This window comes from Ipomoea nil, unplaced genomic scaffold, assembly GCF_001879475.1.
Source record: "Ipomoea nil cultivar Tokyo-kokei standard unplaced genomic scaffold, Asagao_1.1 scaffold3195, whole genome shotgun sequence".
Taxonomy (NCBI): Eukaryota; Viridiplantae; Streptophyta; class Magnoliopsida; order Solanales; family Convolvulaceae; genus Ipomoea; species Ipomoea nil.
The window spans coordinates 3,687,406-3,712,663 of NW_017619623.1; the positions used below are offsets into that span (position 1 = coordinate 3,687,406).

The 25,258-nt window shown below is 46.2% G+C and overlaps 1 pseudogene; it reads left to right on the top strand.

Moving 5' to 3' along the window:
* The first annotated feature begins 641 nt into the window (after nt 1-641).
* Nucleotides 642-24,753, top strand: LOC109168287 (annotated as a pseudogene).
* The last annotated feature ends 505 nt before the right edge of the window (nt 24,754-25,258 follow it).

The window sequence follows — 25,258 nt, forward strand, 5'->3', positions numbered from 1 at the left end:
CACCTGGGGTACAAAAGGAAATCGGAAGGAAATCACGTAAACCCCACCCGCGGCCCTAAAAACCCCAGGGCCGCCTCAACCCGCCAAGTCACCGCGCCAACCACTCAAGGAAGAATCCTTACTCTAAGCAAAGACAAAATTGGAGATAGCAACATAGTCTCCGGACCCTTCCTAGTACACGCCACCCCCGCCATGGTGTTATTTGACTCAGGGGCTACCAACTAGTTTATAGCAACCGAGTTTTCCACTCAACTCGGCCTCAACACTAGCACCAAGGTCCGATTTCAGGTCAAAGTCGCCTCCGACGAAATCCTAGAATGCGACCGCATGTACGAAAATATAACGATCGCCATACAAGGGGTGGGATTTCCCAGCAACTTAATCCGATTCAAACTGGATGGGGTACAGGTAATTTTGGGCATGGATTGACTAGGGAAATACCAAGCACAAATCCTATGCGGAGAACAAAAAGTGGTCCTACGGGGACCGAACGGTAAGAGGGTGTCATATCATGGGACCCACCGGGAAGCCGGGATCAAGTGGTGAACATGATAAAAATGAAGAAATACCTAAACAAGGGAAGCGAGGCCTTCCTATGTTCGGTCGAGGACCTCAGCACCAAAACCCCCGAACCACAAACCATTCCAGTGGTAAACGAATTCACCGACGTCTTCCCGGACGAAATCCCCGGGGCACCCCCAGCCAGAGAAGTCGAGTTCACCATAGATCTCGTACCGGGCGCTGCCCCAATTTCTAAACCTCCCTACCGGTTAGCACCAAAAGAAATGAAGGAACTGAAGACGCAACTGCAGGAATTGCTAGACAAGGGCTACATCCGTCCTAGTCGAGTTCACCATAGATCTCGTACCGGGCGCTGCCCCAATTTCTAAACCTCCCTACCGGTTAGCACCAAAAGAAATGAAGGAACTGAAGACGCAACTGCAGGAATTGCTAGACAAGGGCTACATCCGTCCTAGCACCTCCCCATGGGGGGCGCCAGTGTTGTTTGTTAAAAAGAAGGATGGGAGCATGCACCTATGCATCGACTACAGGGAACTTAACCAAGTCACGATAAAGAATAGATACCCCCTTCCCCGAATTGACAACTTGTTCGACCAACTTAAAGGGGCAGGGGTATTTTCGAAGATTGATCTAAGATCCGGATATCACCAAATACAGGTGGCCAAACCGGACATTCAGAAAACAGCTTTCCGGACACGTTACGGTCACTATGAATTCACTGTAATGCCCTTCGGACTCACCAACGCGCCTGCCATATTCATGGACCTCATGAACCGAGTATTCCGACCCCACTTGGATGACTTCGTCATTGTATTCATTGATGACATCCTAGTCTACTCCCGAAACAAGGAAGAACATGAAAGACACCTCCGCATAACCCTGCAAACTCTAAGAGAGCACCAACTATACGCCAAGTTCTCTAAATGCGAATTCTGGAAAGACAGTGTGGCATTCCTGGGTCACGTGATAGCCAAGGAAGGGATTAAGGTGGACCCCTCCAAAATCCGTGCCGTTAAAGAATGGACCACACCGAGCTCACTCACCGAAGTCCGAAACTTCCTAGGTTTGGCGGGCTACTACAGGAGGTTTGTACCCGACTTCACCAAGATAGCCCAACCCCTCAACAAACTCATGAAGAAGGAAACCCCCTTCCGATGGGACAACGACTGCACCTCGACCTTTCAAGAATTGAAGGATAAGTTAACCACGGCACCCGTACTCGCCATCCCATCCGGGGAGGAAGGATTCGAGGTTTTCAGTGACGCATCCAAGAAAGGGTTGGGGTGCGTGCTAATGCAAAAGGGCCGAGTAATAGCCTACGCATCCAGACAGCTCAAAACCCACGAAGAAAACTACCCCACCCACGACCTCGAGCTAGCCGCCATCGTGTTCGCACTAAAAATTTGGAGGCATTACTTATATGGGGTGCAATGCAAGATTTACACGGACCATAAGAGCCTAAAATACATCTTCACCCAGAAAGACCTAAACATGAGGCAACGGAGGTGGTTAGAACTCATAAAGGACTACGACCTGGACATCCAATACCATGAGGGAAAAGCTAACGTGGTGGCGGATGCCCTAAGCAGGAAGGCTAACCACTCCTTCAACACCACTTGGATCCTACCGGACCAACTGTACAGGGACTTCCAAAGACTGAATTTGGAAATAATAAAGCAAGATCAAAACCACCCCGACATCCACATGTTCAACACACGAGTCATACCTACGCTCTTCGAGGAAATCAAAATAGGGCAACAGCAGGATCCGGAACTAGATAAAATCCGCCTCGACCTAACCCAGGGGAAGGAAGGACCCTTCAAAATACACGAAGACGGCAGTCTCCGTTACCAAGGTAGGTGGTGCGTGCCCTCAACGCACCCCCTCTTGAAACAACAAATCTTGGAGGAAGGACACAACTCCCCATACTCAGTTCACCCAGGGGGTGACAAGCTATACCAAGATGTAAAAAGGTTGTTTTGGTGGCCCAACATGAAAAAGGAAATCGCGGATTTCGTGGCCAAGTGTCTGAATTGCCAAAGGGTGAAGGCCGAACAGTGCAAACCCAAGGGACTCGTACAACCCCTTGAGGTACCACAAGGAAAGTGGGATTCCATATCCATGGATTTCGTCGGAGGACTACCCCCAACGAAGACCGGCAAAGATAAGATTTGGGTCATAGTGGACCGACTAACCAAAACGGCGCGATTCATCGCCATGAAGGAAACGTGGACAATGACACAACTAGCCCAAGACTACTTGAGCCAAGTAGTGAAGTATCACGGACTTCCCCGAAACATCGTATCCGATAGAGACTCCAAGTTCCTCTCACAATTCTGGAAATCACTGCAATTAGCCTTGGGGACACAACTAAAACTAAGCACTGCTTTCCACCCCACCGTGGACGGCCAAACCGAAAGGACCATTCAGACTCTCGAAGACATGCTAAGAGCCTGCGTGTTAGACTTTCAAGGGACATGGGAGGAACACCTAGACCTGATTGAATTCTCATACAACAACAGCTACCACGCGAGCATTCGTATGCACCCTACGAAGCTCTATACGAACAAAAATGCAGAACCCCCTTATGTTGGGAAGACATGGTCGACCCAATAACACTAGGGCCCCAACACCTACAAGATACAATCACTAAGGTCAAGTACATCCGGGAAAGGATGAAGGCTGCCCAGGACCGCCAGAAGTCCTATGCGGACCTAAAGAGGAAACAAGCCGAGTTCAACACCGGGGATAAGGTCTGGTTGAGGATCTCGCCCACACGAGGGGTGATGAGATTCAGAAGGAAAGGAAAGCTCAGCCCTCCATTTATCGGCCCCTATGAAATCATAGAAAAAGTTGGGAACCTAGCCTATCGCCTCGCCCTACCCGTTGAACTAGAACGAGTACACAACGTATTCCAAATATCCCAGCTAAAGAAATACATACATGACGCAAGCCACGTGCTTCAACCCGAGGTCGTAAACCTCGACGAGTCACTAGTATACGAAGAAAGACCCGTGAGGATCCTGGACACCAAGACAAGAAACACCCGTCGCCGAGCCATAGAAATGGTGAAAGTCCTCTGGACCAACCATGGGACCGAGGAAGCAACGTGGGAGCTCAAAGACACAATGAGGGAACGCTACCCCGAACTTTTCACACCAGGTAACTAAGAAAAAGTCACTCGGCAAGGACCAAGCTTCGGGGACGAAGCTTCCCGTTAAGGGGGGGAGAGTGTAACACCCCGTGTTACGGCCCCTAAAACCAATTAATTAATTAACCCACAGCCCAAGAGAAAGAATAAATTATAATAATTAATTAGGGAAAAAGGCCCACCATAGTCCATGGGCCCTCATCCCTAAACCCAACCCCTAGTCCTAAAAGAACTAGACCCTAAATAAGACCCTTAGATATATAAATAGGGAACCTAGAAGGCACCTAGAACTCCCACAAGAATAACACCCCACCACCCCAAAAGAGCTCCAAGAATCTCCTTAGAAGAAATCAAGAAAGCAAGAAAGCTTAAAGAAAGACCCTTCATAGCCAAGGAATTAATTAAGGCTAAGAGGTAACCCACGTCTCAACAAAACCTATTTTCATAGCTATGATTTCCCCCGCAGGATTTCCCCATATTATTGTGTATTGATGATTTGTGATGTTATTATTGATGATTGATGGGATAAGTCCATGGGTGATCTTGATATCGGGAGATTCTTGATAATTATGGTGTTCTTAACGATTATGTGGAGTTCTTGATGATTATAGGTTGCTCTTGATAATTGTATGGTGTTCTTGATGCTTATGTGTTATTTGTACCGAATCTTGTAATTAGAAGACGAACCGTATTCTTGTTGATGTAAAAGTAATCAGAACCCTAGGTTGATGTTCTTGTTGGCGTTCTTGATGCTTGTGTGATGATTCTTGATGCTTATGTGATATTCTTACCGAATCTTGTAATTAGAAGACGAATCGTATTCTTGTTGGTATAAAAGTGATTAGAACCCTAGGTTGTATCGTATGATATTATTCTTGGTGTATCGGGTGGGGAAATCGCATGTTTGGGTGTCAATTATGTTTAGAGAAGCATGATAGGTTATGTGCCATACGTTTCTCGTATTTGATCAGTTAATTATCTACGTGTTGATCGTTAATTGCGTTGTAAAGTGTCTAAGCATGGTTTCGGGTTCCACAATGGTTCCCGGGGCGTTTTGTGTATAAAGAGTCAGTGGGGGGTAGGGGACCCGCCACCTACCAGCGGCTAGAAGGGGCGTCTCCGGCAGCGGGCGGGCAGCTGCCCGCCGGCGACCCGCTGCCCGGAACAGTGTTTACCGGCGGGTGCCCCCCACCCACCGGCTACCCGCTGGAAATCTCCCCCATTCGGGACCTCGGCTTCCCCGTTTGATGTTTCCCCGATCCCCGTGGTGTCCCAACGGACTCCGTTCATCGTGCCGTGTCTAGTTTGATGTTTCGGGTACCGTTCGTAGGTTTATGAGTCTTATATATTGCATGCTAGTTGAATTGGTATCCCGTTGACCTAGGTGGAAGAAGTATGAACCCCTTAAGACCATTCTTAGTATGTGAAGGATCACGCATAGGTTTTGTTATATGTTTTCTCCCCCTTCCCAATGTGTTAATGTGGGTTGCATGTTCTTGCTATATGTTATGTGTGCATGATACCCCAATTCGGTTGCGATCGGATTGGTTATTCCTGAGCTGCGGTTCAGAAGCTGGCTGCGGTCAGATTTACACTCTTGGGCTACGGTCCACCGTTTGGTTGCGATCAAACGTTTCTACATGAGTTGCGGTTCATACTTTCCTGGCTGCGGTCAGATGACATACTCTTGGGCTGCGGTCCACTGTTTGGTTGCGATCAAACATTATGATGAGCTGCGGTTCATCGGTCGGTTGCGATCGACCCCTCCGTGTTGCGATACGGGGCAGGGTGCTGCGGGGCCGTGTCAGAGCTATATGCGCTGACCCTCAGGTATGGGCATGCGATTAGTACCTTTATCCTTTGCTGGTTCGGGCCGTGAAGTAGTTGGAGCTAGACCACTTGGAAGAGTCTTCGTGATGGCGCGTTCGCAGGCTGAGTCGCAGGGCTTAATGGAGGAAGAGTTGGCAGGTAACCCTTTCTTCTAGCCTACCCTTGTTTCCCACGAGTATCGTGTTCTTTGTTTCCTTGAGTGTTACCTTGTGTTTCGTAGTTGTCTTTTGCTTGGCAATCCTTGGCATGCTTTTCTTTGGTAATAATTCTTTTGGAAGCTTAGTGTAAACTCTCTTCTTTCTAAGTGACTTCTATTGTTGACACATTAGTTCCGTTGTGAAATTAGTCATGTAACACCCCGTGTTACGGCCTTCAATCCCGGATTAATTATTAAATTAATCCCGTTAATAATAATTAAATATGATTTAATTCGGTTAGGTTTCCTTTAATTAATTAATAAAGGTCCACCATGAACCGTGGACCCTTGCCTAAATTAGAGTCCTAAGCCTATTAGGAATAAAGAAAGTAAACCCTTTACTATTCAGATTCTAATTAGGAATCCTAGACCTAGTTATCTATTAGGAATAAAGGAAGTAGGCCTTTTACTATTCAGACTACGATTAGGATTCCCTTTAATTAATTAATATGGTCCACTATGGACCATGGACCCTTATCCCTAAACCCAATCCTTAGTTCCAAAAGGAATAGAATTAGCAAGCCTATAATATTAGTTCCTAACCAGGACTCCTAAATATATAAATAGGGGACTTAGGCACCTAGAACCCCCCACCACAATAAACGTTCCACCACCCCAAAGTGCTCCAAGAATCCCCTAGAAGAAATCAAGAAAGCAAGAAAGCTTAAAGAAAGACCCTTCATAGCCAAGGAATTAATTAAGATGTAACCCATGTCTTAACAAAACCTATTTTCATAGCTATGATTTCCCCTTAGGGTTTCCCCCATATTGTTGTAAATGGCGATTGATGATGATTATTATTGGTGTCGATATAATGATTCCATGAGGAATCTTGATAATCTGGATATTGGGAGTTTCTTGATAATTATGATGTTCTTGATGATTAATTGGGATTTTGATGATTATGTGTTGTTCTTGATGATTATGATGTTTTTGATGATTAATTGGTATCCTTGATGACTATGTGTTGCTCCTACCGAATCTTGCAATAAGAAGACGAATTGTATTCTTGTTGATATAAAAGTGATTAGAACCCTAGGTTGTATCGTATGATATTATTCTTGGATTATCGGGTGGGGAAATCGCATGTTTGGGTGTTGATTATGATTAGAAAAGCATGATAGGTTATGTGACGTTCGTTCATCGTATTTGATCCGTTAATTGTCTATGTGTTGTCGTTAATTACGTCGAAAAGTGTCTAAGCATGGTTTCGGGTTCCACATCGGTTCCCGGGGCGAAAAGTGATGAAAAGAGTCAGTGGGGGGTAGGTGGGGGTAGGGGACCCGCCACCTACCCGCGGCATTCACGGGCAGCTCCGGCAATGGGCAGCCGGCGGGCGGGCAGCTGCCCGCCGGGCACCCGCTGCCCGGAACAGCGTTACCGGCGGGCAGCCGGCGGGTGGAACCCCACCCACCGGCTACCCGCTGGAATTTTCCCCCCCCTCGGGACCCCGGCTTCCCCGTTTGATGTTTCCCCGATCCCCGTGGTGTCCCAACGGACCCCGTTTGTCATGCCTATGTCTAGTTTGATATTTCGGGTACCGTTCGTAGGTTTATGGGTCTATTATATTGCATGCTAGTTGAATTGGTATCCCGTTGACCTAGGTGGAAGAAGTATGATCCCCTTAGGACTATTCTTAGTACGTGATGGATCACGCATAAGGTTGTTATACGCTTATTCCCCTTCCCAATGTGTAATGTGGGTTGCATGTGCTTGTTATGTGTTATGTGTGCGTGTTACCCCAATTCGGTTGCGATCGGATTGGTTATCCTGAGCTGCGGTTCAGAAGCCGGCTACAGTCAGATGGGAATTCCTGGCTGCAGTCGGATGACGGTATCCTGGGCTGCGGTCCAGAAGCTGGTTGTAGTCAGATGGGAATTCTTGGCTGCAATCAGGTGACATCTTTCCTGAGCTGCGGTTCAGAGGCTGGCTATAGTCAGATGGGAATTCCTGGCTACAGTCAGATGACACACTCTCTTGGGCTGCGGTCCACTGTTTGGTTGCGATCAAACATTATGATGAGCTGCGGTTCATCGGTCGGTTGCGATCGACCCCTCCGTGTTGCGATACGGGGCAGGGTGCTGCGGGGCCGTGTCAGAGCTATATGCGCTGACCCTCATGTATGGGCATGCGATTGGTCCTGTGGCGCCAACAAAGTGTGTTATGTGTTGTGACATGGACGAGTTGTGATTTCGAGTGTCTTGGGGGATGTGACTATGGGATTTATATTGAGGATTGTTCATGTTGGGTTATGATCATTGTTTATGCTTAGCCTTATCTGCCTTATCTGTTGTGAACTGCATATGCTCGTTATAACTGTTGCTTGTGTCTGGCCTTATCTGTCGAGTCATTCCCGGTTTTAAAGCTAGAGTTCGTAGGATATATCTTCATGCTCAAAATGGTTTTCGTATATCTATATATATCTCTATATGTATTGTATTTCAACGCGTTGGAGTGGGTTACCAGCATCTCTCGCTGAACAGATATATTTGGCTTTCAGGCACAGAAGATTAAGTCACTGGAGTGCGCAACAACTTAGAAGTAGATAGTTTCCCTTTTGGCCTGCGTGCCACGTTTACGTATTTACGCTTTGAGGATATTAGTTAGTTAGCCTGTGCACTTGGATTCTCTAGCCCAGGTGTGGCATAGCACCCCGAACGCTTGTATTTATATCTTGGGATTTAATAAGATTCTACCTTTATTATAAGTTTTAAATGTCTTAAAAATCTGGGGTGTTACAGTTGGTATCAGAGCTCAAGTTTGACCCTAGGATAAGACTCTTAAGACCGGACTTTAGGACACTAGGCTTGAACTCTAGGTACTTAGGAACATAAGATCCAGGAATCTTAGGACGCGCAGTGAGATTGTGAAACCTACACATAACCTCCCCTCACTTCATCCCTCTCTAACTTAAAGGAACCTCCCCCTACGCTTACCACACCAGGTAAGGGTGCGAATAGATAAGTTTACTTCCACAACTGGGTAACGTACACTTACCCGATAAATCGCCTCGTCCTAACTCCCGTCAAAAGACTTGACAAGGACCCTGACCAAAGAAAAGGAAGATTTGGATGACTACTAAGAAGCGGCGTTACAGTCAGGACTGCTAAAAGGGACGGACTGCAATACGCACCAACCCAGGGTAACCACGATAACCCCCAAGTCAGACAAATGACATGCATCTTCCGACAAGTTGCCTTATCTCGGCGAACCCGGGTTGCGGCTACAACAAACAGGAAGGAGAACTAGGACACCTATTAAAGTAGCAAAGGAACGACACCATTAGTCGAATCCTTGGGTGCAAGGTAAGTACATCGCGACACCTTGCGACCCCACCACCCCAATTTAAAATATCATCCGCCCTGAAACCCCAACATCTTGATACCCATATTTGTTGAAAACTCCCACCCCGAATCCTTAATTACCTTAAGAGAAAATTCGCAACCGTCATGACCTTGCTCACCCTTTGTTGCGCTTAACCCAAACCCTCGGAAAGCCTAAATTGTTATTGCCCTTACTCTAAGTTCATATCCCCACTCCGTTTGGAAACCCTGTTAAAAACGTAGAGCAGCATAAGGCCCTTACCCTGCCCAGGGGCGTGAAGAACCGACATTCATTGATTCAATATTAAAATAAGTTGTTAGATAAGAATCGGCAAAGTAGGTGGAGGTTACGAATACGTATCACCCCACCCTTGCACGAAAACCGTGAAGGCTTCACGAGAAACCATAGCCTGTACGTACGCCACTGAAGAATGCCATGCGTTGACAAGAGCGGGCAAACAAATACGTTCAATGTGTCAGGGGCCCTCGCTACAGAAAACATCGTCAAATAGGTGCAACAGGCCGAACCTCGAGGAGGACACAAATCCTTGCTAAGAATTTCATCCACCAAGGAAGAGATGAAACCCAATAGAACAAGAAAAACTAACTCGAAACCCCCCTTACCCTTAAGAACCCTCGGCAAGGATTAGGAGTCAAGACCTAGGGGTTTGACCCACTAAACCGACTGGGTCCAGACTTCTGGACATCCGAGGGGAACGTGCACGGAAACCATCACGAGAATTCCCCTGGAAGCCATAGAAACGAAGGGGACTTCGACACGGGAAGAGAAGATCAAACGAAAATCTTAGAATCAAACAAAGCCAAGGAAAAGGGATCACCAGTTCGACTGCACGCCACAACCAAGCCCTAAACAGGCCTAATCACTCAAAGCCAAGAGTCCTTAGCCCCTTTCCCTCCCCTTGCCAATCAAGTACCATTTCGTTAAAGAATCCGTCCTATCACTCCAAACCTCGCTCTTGATCCCTCATTACAGACGAACCCATACAAGGTGGCAACCTTCCTTCCTGTATTACGACCTTGAGACATCGACCCTATCCGCCCCTCGACTTTGAAACCTAGCCCTTGCACTCCTTACACCCCTTTAAACCCAGACCAAGAAAACATAGGTATATATATGTATGTATATCTACCTCTAGAACTCGTGCTTAAGGATCAATGAACATTGTACGATGGGTCATCCTATGTATCCAAGTCCCTTTTATTGTGCACAAGGGCATGGGACTTGTCAGGACATGAATCTGTGCATTTTTGGGGTCTTTCCCGAAGGAATTGACTATTCCTAGTCACTTTCCCGCGGGTCCCCAACGGGTCCTTGACGGGACCTTGGCGGGTCCTTGGCAGGAGCTTGGCAGGCGGACGACCGCCCACCTCGCGCCCACTGGTACAATGTGCTGATTTCTTAACCCCTCATTTTATTGATTTGTGGCGCACTTGTGTGCCTCGATTGAGGAATGTGAGTCTTGGGTAAGGAACCATGGACCACCTAAACATAGTGTCCTACGTAAAAGACCTTGACGCATGAGACACCATCGGGAAATCACAATCAATTACATTGCACGAGTAATTGAAATCGGATCCTACGATACAACCGACTAGGGATGTTTGGCGTAAAGGATTGCGCAAACCAAGGAGGCGAGTTGGGAACTCGTACTAAGAACCCACGAAAACCTTAAAAGTCAAAATGCTAAGGAGGGACCGGGACTCCTCCAAACCATGGACATCGTTCGAGCAAATCAGAGGACTCCTTACAAGTTGTATGGAATCAAGAACTACGTAGCCCATGGTGCTAAGCAAAAGGGTGAAGAACACATTCGCGCCAAGACTTCAAGGGTCATTAAGGACCTACAAGGAGATGAGGTGACTCGTAAAGTCGCCGAGTCATCCCACAACGAGATTTGGTAACCGACTGCGCTTTAAAAGAAAAAGGGCACGCAAGGACACCTTCATCATTAAAAAATAACACAAACAGGGCACAACAATGCCGAACCTCGGGTAAGACATGAAGTCTTACTAAGAATTTCATCCACTAAAGAGGAGATGAAATTCAATAAGAAAAGAAATTCAACCCAAAATCCATCGACTCCCAAGAGACTTTGGGAAGAATTTGGGAAATGCGCCCTAAGAGATTGGCTTGGTTGACCCAACTCGGTCAAGACCTTGGGCGCATTAAAGAAGTAAGTGTTGAATCACCACGGGAAATTCCCTCAAGAAAGAAGAGAAGGATGAAACCTTAGCCTGGGAAGCAAGGTCTAACAAGGATCTTAAAGTCAAGCAAGCACCAACACCAAGGAAGGAGGATCATCAGCTCGTCGGCGCATCGTGATCAAAGCATCTAACCAGATTATTCACTTGGGATTGAGAAACCTTAACCCATCCTAGCCGAATTCCTTTCCCTCCCTCGGAAAATCGGCCCCTTCCTTATTTCAAAACCCTTTCTACCCTTCAGACCCCATTCTCAATCCCATGTTTTAACGATTCCATACAAGTGGCAACCTCACAACCTAAGTTGCAACCTCGAAAACTTGATCCTAATTCCTGAATTCACCGTGTCCTCAAGTTTGAAACCCACTCTCTTAACCCTATAAAACCTAATCGCTCCCAAAAACCCAACACACATAGGCGTGCAAGTATACAATTTCCCCGTGGAATACCTTCTCTATAGGACCACGGTTCTTCTCTTGACTCATTAACCCTGCAATGATTTCCAAGCTTCGGGGACGAAGCTTCTCGTAAGGGGGGGAGAGTGTAACACCCCGTGTTACGGCCTTCAATCCCGGATTAATTATTAAATTAATCCCGTTAATAATAATTAAATATGATTTAATTCGGTTAGGTTTCCTTTAATTAATTAATAAAGGTCCACCATGAACCGTGGACCCTTGCCTAAATTAGAGTCCTAAGCCTATTAGGAATAAAGAAAGTAAACCCTTTACTATTCAGATTCTAATTAGGAATCCTAGACCTAGTTATCTATTAGGAATAAAGGAAGTAGGCCTTTTACTATTCAGACTATGATTAGGATTCCCTTTAATTAATTAATATGGTCCACTATGGACCATGGACCCTTATCCCTAAACCCAATCCTTAGTTCCAAAAGGAATAGAATTAGCAAGCCTATAATATTAGTTCCTAACCAGGACTCCTAAATATATAAATAGGGGACTTAGGCACCTAGAACCCCCCACCACAATAAACGTTCCACCACCCCAAAGTGCTCCAAGAATCCCCTAGAAGAAATCAAGAAAGCAAGAAAGCTTAAAGAAAGACCCTTCATAGCCAAGGAATTAATTAAGAGGTAACCCATGTCTCAACAAAACCTATTTTCATAGCTATGATTTCCCCTTAGGGTTTCCCCCATATTGTTGTAAATGGCGATTGATGATGATTATTATTGGTGTCGATATAATGATTCCATGAGGAATCTTGATAATCTGGATATTGGGAGTTTCTTGATAATTATGATGTTCTTGATGATTAATTGGGATTTTGATGATTATGTGTTGTTCTTGATGATTATGATGTTTTTGATGATTAATTGGTATCCTTGATGACTATGTGTTGTTCCTACCGAATCTTGCAATAAGAAGACGAATTGTATTCTTGTTGATATAAAAGTGATTAGAACCCTAGGTTGTATCGTATGATATTATTCTTGGATTATCGGGTGGGGAAATCGCATGTTTGGGTGTTGATTATGATTAGAAAAGCATGATAGGTTATGTGCCGTTCGTTCATCGTATTTGATCCGTTAATTGTCTATGTGTTGTCGTTAATTACGTCGAAAAGTGTCTAAGCATGGTTTCGGGTTCCACATCGGTTCCCGGGGTGAAAAGTGATGAAAAGAGTCAGTGGGGGGTAGGTGGGGGTAGGGGACCCGCCACCTACCCGCGGCATTCACGGGCAGCTCCGGCAGCGGGCAGCCGGCGGGCGGGCAGCTGCTCGCCGGGCACCCGCTGCCCGGAACAGCGTTACCGGCGGGCAGCCGGCGGGTGGACCCCCACCCACCGGCTACCTGCTGGAATTTTCCCCCCCCTCGGGACCCCGGCTTCCCCGTTTGATGTTTCCCCGATCCCCGTGGTGTCCCAACGGACCCCGTTTGTCATGCCTATGTCTAGTTTGATATTTCGGGTACCGTTCGTAGGTTTATGGGTCTATTATATTGCATGCTAGTTGAATTGGTATCCCGTTGACCTAGGTGAAAGAAGTATGATCCCCTTAGGACTATTCTTAATACGTGATGGATCACGCATAAGGTTGTTATACGCTTATTCCCCTTCCCAATGTGTAATGTGGGTTGCATGTGTTTGTTATGTGTTATGTGTGCGTGTTATCCCAATTCGGTTGCGATCGGATTGGTTATCCTGAGCTGCGGTTCAGAAGCCGGCTACAGTCAGATGGGAATTCCTGGCTGCAGTCGGATGACGGTATCCTGGGCTGCGGTCCAGAAGCTGGTTGTAGTCTGATGGGAATTCCTGGCTGCAATCAGGTGACATCTTTCCTGAGCTGCGGTTCAGAGGCTGGCTATAGTCAGATGGGAATTCCTGGCTACAGTCAGATGACACACTCTCTTGGGCTGCGGTCCACTGTTTGGTTGCGATCAAACATTATGATGAGCTGCGGTTCATCGGTCGGTTGCGATCGACCCCTCCGTGTTGCGATACGGGGCAGGGTGCTGCGGGGCCGTGTCAGAGCTATATGCGCTGACCCTCATGTATGGGCATGCGATTGGTCCTGTGGCGCCAACAAAGTGTGTTATGTGTTGTGACATGGACGAGTTGTGATTTCGAGTGTCTTGGGGGATGTGACTATGGGATTTATATTGGGGATTGTTCATGTTGGGTTATGATCATTGTTTATGCTTTGCCTTATCTGCCTTATCTGTTGTGAACTGCATATGCTCGTTATAACTGTTGCTTGTGTCTGGCCTTATCTGTCGAGTCATTCCCGGTTTTAAAGCTAGAGTTCGTAGGATATATCTTCATGCTCAAAATGGTTTTTGTATATCTATATATATCTCTATATGTATTGTATTTCAACGCGTTGGAGTGGGTTACCAGCATCTCTCGCTGAACAGATATATTTGGCTTTCAGGCACAGAAGATTAAGTCACTGGAGTGCGCAACAACTTAGAAGTAGATAGTTTCCCTTTTGGCCTGCGTGCCACGTTTACGTATTTACGCTTTGAGGATATTAGTTAGTTAGCCTGTGCACTTGGGTTCTCTAGCCCAGGTGTGGCATAGCACCCCGAACGCTTGTATTTATATCTTGGGATTTAATAAGATTCTACCTTTATTATAAGTTTTAAATGTCTTAAAAATCTGGGGTGTTACAAGTCACCTATCTTTGAGATGAATTATGCTTGGGCTAATTCTACAATCTTTATACTTGGCTGTTCTTACAACAATTCCTTTGTGAACTTCCTAAATTTTCCAAGTATTCTTTGAAATTGGAAATAGCAAAATTGTTGCCAAAATTCCTTCTTGTGCATCCTAAAAATCAAACCTAATGTTTAATTGTAACCTTTGAGTTTTAAACCTAAGTCTATTCTTTATCAACCCAACCTCTAAACCACTTAAGCTAATTATCTTTCTTGGAACCTATCCAATTTTAATTCCATCTAAACCATAAATTCCCACTTTACCCAAAATCCCCAAATTAAATCATCTTTTCCCCAATTTCTCCTAAATCCCTAAAATCCCAAATTCTCTCTTCTTCTTCTTCTTTTCTACTTCCTACCCGTGAGAACCCTTAAACCCCATCCCCCAACCCGTCGCCCCACCACCGCCGTCGCTGTTCGCCGGAGCTGCCGCCGCCGACCTGCTGTGCGCCGCGTCGCCGAGACCAGCCGCGAGAGAGAGAGAGAGAGAGAGAGAGGCAGCGTGAGTGTGAAGAAGAAGTTGTGGGCTTTGTTTGTTGAGCTTTGGATCATCTCCTATCATGCCTAGAAGGTCAAGCTTGGCTAGAAAAGCGGAATGGGTGGATACCCACTACCTTGTTCTTGAAGGTAAAGCTTTTGATCCGGAATCTTTTTCTAGTTCCTTGTTGGATATGCTTAGGTATCAAGGTTTGTTGGATGGGTTTCTCGCCATAAGGGCCGAGACTTACCCGAGTTTGGTGAAAGAGTTTTACCGTCACATGGTGGTGACGAAAGAGGGTGAAAGGCTTGACATCACTTCTAAGGTGAGAGGTGTAAGGGTTGTGCTTTCTGAGAAGAGGTTGGCTCAACTGTTGAGTTTGTCTGCTACCGGAGTGGCTCAGTACAGTGGCCATTCTTGGATTAGTACGAATACCATGGGGTACCGTGACTACTTGAGCTACTTGTTAGGCCGTACGAGTTGTGACACCCCAAAAATCCAAACTCCAATCCATGAATTAATTGAGTAATTAATTCTATTTCTTTTGAGGAATTGGTTCCTAAAATCCTGATTTTTAATACTCAAGGACTAGTATTTGACTAGTCAACCTTTAAGTTGTGTTGTACCTTGTGCTTTGAGGGGAGTTCCCTTGTTCCTTACACTTTCTAAGGGTTAGTAAGGGTAGCCTTGTCTTTTCACCAAGAGTTAGTATTGTATCCTAACCTAGAAGACTTCTTCATTTCATTCCTTACAATTCCTAGAAAAATATCTCTACCTTCTCTCTAGAATAGAAGTGTAGCTTATTCTCCAAGCCAAGTTGAGACCCTTGTCAAGATTCCAAGTTTTGCTTCCAACATTCAACCTTTCACCTATTTGGGCATCTGGAAGGGTAAGATCTAAGCTTGTCTAGTCTTTTTGGTTCCATCTTAGTTGTCTTTTTCTTATAAGTAGGATCTTTATGATCTTTTGGTTTGATCTTGAAGTGGGTTTGAGAAGTGAGCCTAGTGGAGAGCTTGTTGTGGTGTTAGAGAAGTCTTTTGGTCTTCAAGAGGTAACACATGCTCTACAAAACCTATTTTGCTTACCTATATGTGATTTCTTAGATTCTACTTGTGTTTTGCTATGAAATGTGAGGGTTTTATGCATTTATCTTGTCATATTGCATATCTAGAGCTTGTGTTTAGGATTCCTTTGTGCCATTGCTTGGCATTTTCCTTGGTTCAAGTCATTTTGTTGTGTTTGGTGAGATTTGGCATGTTTTGGACTTGAATTTGTGTTTGGAGAAGAAAATCCCCGAAGGGATTTGTTGTGGAATAAGTATGTTCCCGCGGGCGGAACGGCGGGCAGGGTCCCACCCGCCGGCCTACCCGCGGGTACACAGCCTCGTGGGATATTGTTCCTGTGAGCGGGACCACGGGTGGGGCACTACCCGTGGGTCCACCCGCGGGTACATGGTTGTGGTGATGTTGGGATTTGTTCCCCGTGATTTGGTTGTCTTGGTGTTTGATCTTTTGGCTTCCCGATGTTCTTTTGTGGAACTATTTGAGTGTCTTCTTGATGTTTCGTAGGTCTAGAACTATATGGTAGGTATCCATGTAGGACTTTGGTGTCTTGAATCGTGCTAAGTGTTCAACATTGTGTTTCGTTGGACCAAGAGGTGTCTTGTGTGTTCCTCGGAACTATCTTGAGTTTCCCCGTTGATAAGCATGCTAGTTTGTTGTCTTAATGCTAGCGTGTGTGTGGTTTGTACCTTCCGTTTGGTTGATGATAACTTGTGTTATCCATCGTTGTTGTCGTTGGGTTGTGACCTGTTCCTTGATTTAGTTTGTTTCATACCTTTATTGTAATCCGTTGTTTGACTCTCGTGTGAGTGGTGGTGCATGTGTGGCTCTACCTGGATTGCACGATTAGTGGTATGGGACACTAGTCACCAAGGTATTGCAGCGGTCCTCGTGGTGGCCGTGACGTGATTATGGAGTTGTGGCCTGAGTGATGGGTTCATGTGATTGGGGGATAACATGTGTTATCCGAGCATGTGTTGCCGTGATTGGTGGTGGTTCGTTGGTGGTTATGGGTGGGGGACGACAGTCCCGGCGGAATAAGGTTGGACTTAGCTGTACAGGGGATCCTGGAGGTAATGATTGGAAAGAAGATACAAGGTTGGGGGTAGCCATAAGGTTGGAACAGGGCATAAGGAAGGCATACCAAACTCGTGATGGGTGATGTTGCGAGGGCTTTTAAAGCCGGCGTTGTGTGATCTTCTCTCGTGACGTGTGTATTCACGGAGGATTGTGGTTTTTTGGCATGTGTTGCCGTTGGGTGAGTCTTTATCCTTGTGTGTGGTTAACCTTTTTGGTTGGGATGTGTTCCCAGTGTTATCCTTGTGAGTGGTGAGTCTTGTGTTGACTGGTGATCTTGGCTTTTGACTTATATATATGTATTCCGTTTCGAAAATGGTTTTTATATCTTATATCTACCTATTTATGATACTTAACGGTATTGGTGGGTTACCAGCATTATTCGCTGACCGGGCGTCGTCCCAATGTTTATCTTTGTATCTTTCAGGTGGTGTTTAGACGAGAGCGATGTCTAGAGCCTGGTAGGTTAGCACCATTGTGTTTTTGTGGCCTGTGCGCCAATGTTTTTAGACTGTTTAGATTGATGTATTGGGATAGTATTATACACTTGCAGATTGTTGCCTTAGCGTTACCTAGTGTGGTATACGTGGCATAACACCCCTTTTTGGATTCCTTTTATCCAGTGCTAGTTTTGTTGTTAATCTGCTTGTGTTAGGGCTTCAATTGGGCCTTGTTTTTGGGGGGTGTTACAGTTGGTATCAGAGGCTAGGTTTAGAGCCGAGGACGAGTTAAGTCTAGACTTTCTAAGTGGTTAAGTGTGTTTTGAGACCTCTAAGCGACCTTAAGAGGCTAAGTGTTAGGCTTAGGACTCTAGGTTGCGCGGTGAGATGTGTGTTGCTTTCTGTCTTGCTTGTTTGCTCTTTTTGGTAATCTCGCTGTTGTTGTAGAAGTTTGCGATGCCTCCTCGTCCCCGCGCTCGCACCCCAGAGACCCCGACCAATGAGCAGCTCGCTCAGAATCTCCATCAGCTGATGCAGTCGCTCAGTGAAGCCTTGCTGAACAACAATCAAGCTGTGCCGCCTCCGCCTCCTGCTGGGCATCGCGATGTAGGTCGTTTGATGTCAGGGCATCGGCCGCCATCCTTCGCTGGCGAGGAAGACCCTGTAGTCCTTGAAGAGTGGCTACGGGTGTTTGATAAGATCTTCACCGTGGTGGGCTGTCCCGAAGAGAGGAGAGTAGAACTGGCAACGTTCTACTTCTGCCAAGAAGCTGATCTGTGGTGGGTTCACGAAGGTCCGACCTTCCTTGAAGAGCCTGGGTTTGATTGGACCGCGCTCAAGGACAGAATGCGCGAAAGGTTCTACCCAGCGCATGTGCGAGCCGCCATGTTTGATGAGTTCCTTCATCTGCAGCAAGGACCTCTATCTGTGGTTGAGTACCACAAGAAGTTTTTAGAGCTGGCGCGCTTCGCGAGGATGTTGGTGCCTACAGAGCTTGCCAAGGTTGAGCGTTTCGTTGTCGGTCTGAATTATGAGGCACGAAAAGCATTGACGGTGAGTAGGCCCAGTTCCCTTAAGGATGCGTATCTGTGTGCCGCGGATCTGTTTCGTGTTCAGTAGCTTCAGAGGGGTTCGTTGGAGTTGGCCAGGAAGAGAGTTGAGAGTGGAGGTTCTTCTATCTTCAAGAAGCCCCGACCGAGTTTTCCGGCTAGAGTTGTGTCGTCTTCTTCTCAAGGACTAGTTAGGTTAGAGCCTCCGGTTCAAGCTAAGTCGGTTGGTTGTCGCAAGTGTGGGAAAGTGCACGCGGGCCAAGATTGCTATGGCCAGGCGTTTAAGTGTTTTCGCTGTGGGGTTGCTGGTCATAGAGTCGCAGAGTGTCCCCAGCTTGCCGGTCAGAGAGCGCTGCCGCCACCCCCGAGAGCCGGAGGAGCACCAGGAAGGAGTTCAGGTCGCGGAGCTGTCGGAGCTAGGCCGTCTGGGAGGGTCTTCGTGATGGCGCGTTCGCAGGCGGAGTCGGAGGGTCTGGTGGAGGAAGAGTTAGCAGGTAACCCTTGTTTTCGAGCCTATCCTTGTTTCCCGAGTGTGCTGTGACCTTTGTTGCCTTGAGTGCTATCTTGTGTTTCGTAGTTGTCTTTGTTTGGCAATCCTCGGCATGCTTTCCTTGTTAGTAATTCGTTGGATGCTTAGTATAGACTCTTTTCTTGCTAAGTGTTTTCTCTAGTTGGCTTCTAAATCTTGTCTTGTGGTACCCATCTATCCTTGAGTTATCTGGTGCGTAGCTCAATTCTTCCACCCTTCCTTGAGTTATCTGGTGCGTAGCTCAATTCTTCCACCCTTCCTTGAGTTATCTGGTGCGTAGCTCAATTCTTCCACCCTTGTACTTGCTTGCTCTTGCAACAATTCCTTGTGCATTTCCTAAAATTTTTCCAAGTATTCTTTGATTTGGAAAATAGCAAATCCATACCAAAAACCTCTCCTTGTGTAGCTTAAAAACCAAGCTTAATGTTTGAATGTAACCTTAGAGTTTTGAACTCAAGCCTAATCTTTGTCAACCCAACCTCTAAACCACTTGAGCCAATTGCCTTTCTTGAAACCTAACCAATTTTAATTCCACCTAAACCTTAAATTCCCACTTTGTTCAAAATCCCCAAATTTAATCATCTTTTTCCCCAATATCACCCAAATCCCTAATTTCTTTTCCCAAATTCTCTTCTCTTTTTCCTTCTCCCTACCCGTGAACCACCCTAACCTCATCCCCAACCCATCGCATCCCTTCCACCCGTCGCCGGCCACCACCGAACCGCCACCCGCAGCAGTCGCCGTTCGCCGGAGCCTCGCCGCCGCCGCCGAGCCGCTGTGGTTGTGTCGCCGAGAGAGAACGCGAGAGAGAGAGAGCTCGAGAGAGTGCAGCGAGAGTGTGAGTGTGAAGAAGAAGTTGTGGGCTTTGTTTGTTGAGCTTTAGATCATCTCCTACCATGCCTAGAAGGTCAAGTTTGGCTAGGAAAGCGGAATGGGTGGATGCCCACTACCTTGTGCTTGAAGGTAAAGCTTTTGATCCGGAATCTTTTTCAAGTTCCTTGTTGGATTTGCTTAAGTTTCAAGGTTTGTTGGATGGGTTTCTCGCCATAAGGGCCGAGACTTACCCGAGTTTGGTGAAAGAGTTTTACCGTCACATGGTCGTGACGAAGGAAGGTGAAAGGCTTGAGATCACTTCTAAGGTGAGAGGTGTGAAAGTTGTGTTGACTGAGAAGAGGTTGGCTCAGTTGTTGAGTTTGTCTGCTACTGGAGTGGCTCAGTACAGTGGTCATTCTTGGATTAGTACGGATACCATGGGGTACCGTGACTATTTGAGCTATCTGTTGGGCCGTACGAGTGGTTTCACTCAAGCTTCGAGGTCGGAAATGAAGTGGTTGTCTGCGGAACAAAGGATCTTGGTGATGTTGGTGTCAGATTGTTTGTTGCCTAATAATAACAAGAGCAGTTTGTTGGGTAAGTTGGAGTGCACCTTTGCTTTCTGTCTGAAGAATATGGTTAAGTTCAATCTGCCTGCTTTGATGATGCAACACATGGTGTTTTGCCGGGATCACAACCGGAAGAGTTTGCCGTATGGAATGGTGCTGAGTTGGATCTTGGTTAAGAAAGGTGTTAGTGTGGATGGCTGTCTCCCGAAGGCTGTGGGAAAGATGGTGTTGGATACCGCCAATCTCCGGAGTTGTAATCTGTTTCAGTTGGATAGTGGTGAGTACATCACGCTTGAAGAGGTTGCAAGGAAAGCACCTGTGGAACGGGCAGAGTTAGCTGCCGAGCTTGGTGTCCATGCCGGGAAGTTGAGCCTCGTAGTCCAGAGTTTGGGCGGTGATGAAGAAGTTGAGGAGGAAGCGGATCAAGAAGAAGAAGTAGGAGCACCAAAGACCGCCAAAGCTGAAGTAAGTGAATCAGACAGTGAGGAAAGCCGGAGAAGGAAGGAAGTTCACACCAAGAGAGAGCAGGACGTCGTCTCTTTGCTTCGTCAGCAGAACAGTTTGATCGCCGAGGGCTTTGCGTTTGTGAAGGCGCAGTTCGTCGCAGTGCATCAGAGGCTGGACCAGATTGAAGCCAGTTCAAGCCACAGAGACGAAGACGAGGAAGAGTCTGAAGAGGCCGAGGAGTCGGAGAGTGAGGAGTTTCTAGTTTGTGTTGCGGTAACCCCGTTCGCTTCTTTCTTGTAGTTTCTTTCTTGGCCCTTGTTAGCTTGGTGTTAGGTTGTTGTGTGCTTTGTGTGTTTGCATGTTTTGCTTGTTGCCTTGTTGTTTAGCTAGTGTGCTAGTTGGTGTTTGGAGTTAGTTGTTGAGTTCTTGGTTGTTGTCTAGAAGTTTGTTGTTGAGTTGAGGTTAGAGTTCTTGATGCTCAATCTATCCGTTCTTTTAACTCTTGACCAATCCTTGAATTCGAAATGTCTTCTTCTTTGCTTTGGAACCCTTGTGAGTACTTTTGGAGTTTTTGACCAAAAGGACTATTCTTGGATTTCATGTCACAATTTCGTTTCCTTGTTACCATTTGCTTTTAATTCGTTGTACCCAAGTTTCGGGGACGAAACTTCTTTGAAGGGGGAGAGGATGTGACACCCCAAAAATCCACACTCGAATCCCCATGAATTAATTGAGTAATTAATTCTATTTCTTTAGAGGAATTGATTCCTAAAATCCTGATTTTTAATACTCAAGGACTAGTATTTGACTAGTCAACCTTTAAGTTGTGTTGTACCTTGTGCTTTGAGGGGAGTTCCCTTGTTCCTTACACTTTCTAAGGGTTAGTAAGGGTAGCCTTGTCTTTTCACCAAGAGTTAGTATTGTATCCTAACCTAGAAGACTTCTTCATTTCATTCCTTACAATTCCTAGAAAAATATCTCTACCTTCTCTCTAGAATAGAAGTGTAGCTTATTCTCCACGCCAAGTTGAGACCCTTGTCAAGATTCCAAGTTTTGCTTCCAAGATTCAACCTTTCACCTATTTGGGCATCTAGAAGGGTAAGATCTAATCTTGTCTAATCTTTTTGGTTCCATCTTAGTTGTCTTTTTCTTATAAGTAGGATCTTTATGATCTTTTGGTTTGATCTTGAAGTGGGTTTGAGAAGTGAGCCTAGTGGAGAGCTTGTTGTGGTGTTAGAGAAGTCTTTTGGTCTTCAAGAGGTAACCCATGCTCTACAAAACCTATTTTGCTTACCTATATGTGATTTCATGGATTCTACTTGTGTTTTGCTATGAAATGTGAGGGTTTTATGCATTTATCTTGTCATATTGCATATCTAGAGCTTGTGTTTAGGATTCCTTTGTGCCATTGCTTGGCATTTTCCTTGGTTCAAGTCATTTTGTTGTGTTTGGTGAGATTTGGCATGTTTTGGACTTGAATTTGTGTTTGGAGAAGAAAATCCCCGAAGGGATTTGTTGTGGAATAGGTATGTTCTCGCGGGCGGAACGGCGGGCGGGGCACCACCCGCCGGCCTACCCGCGGGTACACAGCCTCGTGGGATATTGTTCCCGCGAGCGGGACCACGGGTGGGGCACTACCCGTGGGTCCACCCGCGGGTACATGGTTGTGATGATATTGGGATTTGTTCCCCGTGATTTGGTTGTCTTGGTGTTTGATCTTTTGGCTTCCCGATGTTCTTTTGTGGAACTATTTGAGTGTCCTCTTGATGTTTCGTAGGTCTAGAACTATATGGTAGGTATCCATGTAGGACTTTGGTGTCTTGAATCGTGCTAAGTGTTCAACATTGTGTTTCGTTGGACCAAGAGGTGTCTTGTGTGTTCCTCGGAACTATCTTGAGTTTCCCCGTTGATAAGCATGCTAGTTTGTTGTCTTAATGCTAGCGTGTGTGTGGTTTGTACCTTCCGTTTGGTTGATGATAACTTGTGTTATCCATCGTTGTTGTCGTTGGGTTGTGACCCGTTCCTTGATTGAATTTGTTTCATACCTTCGTTGTAATCCGTTGTTTGACTCTCGTGTGAGTGGTGGTGCGTGTGTGGCTCTACCTGGATTGCGCGATTAGTGGTATGGGACACTAGTCACCAAGGTATTGCAGCGGTCCTCGTGGTGGCCGTGACGTGATTATGGAGCTGTGGCCTGAGTGATGGGTCCACGTGATTGGGTGATAACATGTGTTATCCGGGTATGTATTGCCGTGATTTGTGGTGGTTCGTTGGTGGTTATAGGTGGGGGACGACGGTCCCGGCGGAATAAGGTTGGACTTGGCTGTACAGGGGATCCTGGAAGTAATGGTTGGAAAGAAGATACAAGGTTAGGGGTAGCCATATGGTTGGAACAGGGCATAAGGAAGGCATACCAAACTCGTGATGGGTGATGTTGCGAGGGCTTTTAAAGCCGGCGTTGTGTGATCTTCTCTCGTGACGTGTGCAGTCACGGAGGCTTGTGGTGTTTTGGCATGTGTTGCCGTTGGGTGAGTCTTTATCCTTGTGTGTGGTTAACCTTTGTGGTTGGGATGTGTTCCCGGTGTTATGCTTGTGAGAGGTGAGTCTTGTGTTGACTGGTGATCTTGGCTTTTGACTTATATATATGTATTCCGTTTCGAAAATGGTTTTTATATCTTATATCTACCTATTTATGATACTTAACGGTATTGGTGGGTTACCAGCATTATTCGCTGACCGGGCGTCGTCCCAATGTTTATCTTTGTATCTTTCAGGTGGTGTTTAGACGAGAGCGATGTCTAGAGCCTGGTAGCTTAGCACCGTTGTGTTTTTGTGGCCTGTGCGCCAATGTTTTTAGACTGTTTAGATTGATGTATTGGGATAGTATTATACACTTGAAGATTGTTGCCTTAGCGTTACCTAGTGTGGTATACGTGGCATAACACCCCTTTTTGGATTCCTTTTATCCAGTTTCTGTTTATCTTCCGCTGTGCTAGTTTTGTTGTTAATCTGCTTGTGTTAGGGCTTCAATTGGGCCTTGTTTTTGGGGGGTGTTACACGAGTGGTTTCACTCAAGCCTCTAGGCCGGAGAAGAAGTGGTTGACTACGGAGCAAAGGATCTTGGTGATGTTGGTGTCGGACTGTTTGCTGCCGAACAATAACAAGAACAAGTTGTTGGGTAAGCTGGAATGCACCTTTGCTTTCTGTCTCAAGAACTTGGTTAAGTTTAACTTGCCTGCTTTGATGTTGCAACACATGGTGTTTTGCCGGGATCACAATCGGAAGAGCTTACCATATGGGATGGTGTTGAGCTGGATCTTGGTTAGGAAGGGCGTCAGTGTGGATGGTTGTCTTCCTAAGGCTGTGGGAAAGCTAGTGTTGGATGTCACCAACCTTCGGAGTTGTAACCTGTTTCAGTTGGATGATGGTGAGTACATCACGCTGGAGGAAGTAGCAAGGAAAGCACCTGTTGAACGGGCAGAGTTAGCAGCTGAGCTTGGAATTCATGCCGGGAAGTTGAGCCTCGCTGTTCAGAGCTTGGGAGGTGACGAAGGAGCCGAAGATGAAGCCGATCATGAGGATGAGGTGGGAGCGCCAGAAGTCGTTGAAGCTGAAGAAAGCGACTTAGAGAGTGAAGAGAACCGACGAAGAAGAGAAGCCCGCACCACGAGGGAGCACGACACCACGTCGCACGAAGAGCGTGTTGTTGCTTTGCTTCGTCAGCAGAACCGCATGGTAGAGGAGGGTTTTGCCTACATGAAGACGCAGTTCGTCGTTGTGCACCACCGGCTAGACCAGATCGAAGCCAGCTCGAGTCTTAGAGGAGAAGACGAGGAAGAGTCCGAGGAGTCGGAGGGCGAGTCCTTTTAGAAGCTGTGGCTTCTTTGTTTGCTTTCTTCCTTGTAGTTGCTTTTCTTTAGTCGTTGTTGCCGTTCTTTGGTTGCTTGTTGTTGCTTTTGTGCTTGCTTTGCTTGTAGCCTTGTGGCTTAGTTAGCTTCATAGTAGTAGGGGGTGTTTCGTGTTGGTTGTCTTGCTCTTAGTGTTTGGTAGAAGTAGATGTTGGTGTTAAGACTAGAGTTTGTGATGCTCAATCTACTCCTTGTTAAGTTCTTGCCAATCCTTGATTTGTTATGCCTTCCTTCTTGTTTGCCTTCCTTCCCTCTTGTCACAATGTTGTTTCCTACCACCGTTTGTTTCTAATTCGTCGTACCCAAGCTTCGGGGACGAAGCTTCTTTGAAGGGGGCGAGGATGTGACACCCCAAAAATCCACATTCAATCCATGGATTAATTGAGTAATTAATCCTATCTTAATTGAGGAATTAATTCCTAAAATCCTGATTTTTAATACTCAAGGACTAGTATTTGACTAGTCAA